This window comes from Suricata suricatta, chromosome 11 (assembly GCF_006229205.1).
Source record: "Suricata suricatta isolate VVHF042 chromosome 11, meerkat_22Aug2017_6uvM2_HiC, whole genome shotgun sequence".
Lineage (NCBI taxonomy): Eukaryota > Metazoa > Chordata > Mammalia > Carnivora > Herpestidae > Suricata > Suricata suricatta.
In genome coordinates this window covers 49,729,801-49,730,883 of record NC_043710.1, presented here as the reverse complement: position 1 = coordinate 49,730,883, position 1,083 = coordinate 49,729,801, and positions in this window count along the sequence as shown.

Here is a 1,083-nt window from a genome sequence, read left to right as displayed (position 1 = left end):
AATTCCATGAGGTGAGTATTATAACCTCATTCACAGACAAGGAAACTGAGGGCTAGAGATACAGAATAATTTGCATAAACATACATAGCTGGTAAATAGCAGACACAAAACTTGAACCCAGGTTTTTCAGAATGCAAATTGTTGAGGGAAATAAAAAAGACTAAATTTAGAGAAAGTAGAAGTGCACGGTGTAGGGGGAAGGAAACAGTTCAGGAGAGCAAGGGCCCTCAACTATATGGTTGAGGGATGGTAAGAACTGAAACTGGAAAAATAAGTTTGAGCTGTTGTATAAGGGGGCTTCTATGAGAGAAGAACACTGATTTCATTCTGAAGATGAGAGTGGATTGTAAGGATTTGAAGCATGAGAAAGGTTTTCACACACACACTTGGGAAGAAGAACTCTGGAGATGGTATGAGGATGGATGAGAATGAGGTGCATGTGTAAGTCCGAGTATGACTGGAAGCTGAGAGATGAGCTAGGAGGCCCTAGCAATAATCCTGCTAGGAGATAGAAGCCAATATCCAATTTTCATCTCCACGAGGAAGTTTCATCTCCAAAGGATTTGTTGAGACTTGGCAATGGATGGGATCCCTAAGAGATAGTACACAAGGAGTGCAGAAGAAGATGGCCAGCCTCTGAACTCCCCGGACAAGTATAGTTCAAATGGACTTCAGAAATAATACAAAAGCATCTGCACTAGGATGTGTGTGGTGGGACTAGCATGGAAATTCATGGCTATGGAAAGTAGGACAACAAAAAGCCCAAGGGCAATATTCCTTTTACGAAAACATCAAACAAGACCTGAAAAGCATTTGATTTCCTCAAAAATCTCTGACCTAAGCCTGGAATCATGGGACTCTGTTGTAATTCCTCCCCTCTAAGTCCTTGGTCCCTCCTGACTTCTGTCTGCAGAATCAGTCTCTGTGAGCAACAAGAGACCCTGGAGGCCTGAGAGTGACAGCCTAGGTAGTCTCTGCTCTGATGCAGCTCTGAGCTCTGTCCTCACTGGCTTCTATCCTCAGACTCCTCCACCCTGGGGTTGTAGACTAACCAGCCTATTAATGAGCAGTCACAGCCTGTGA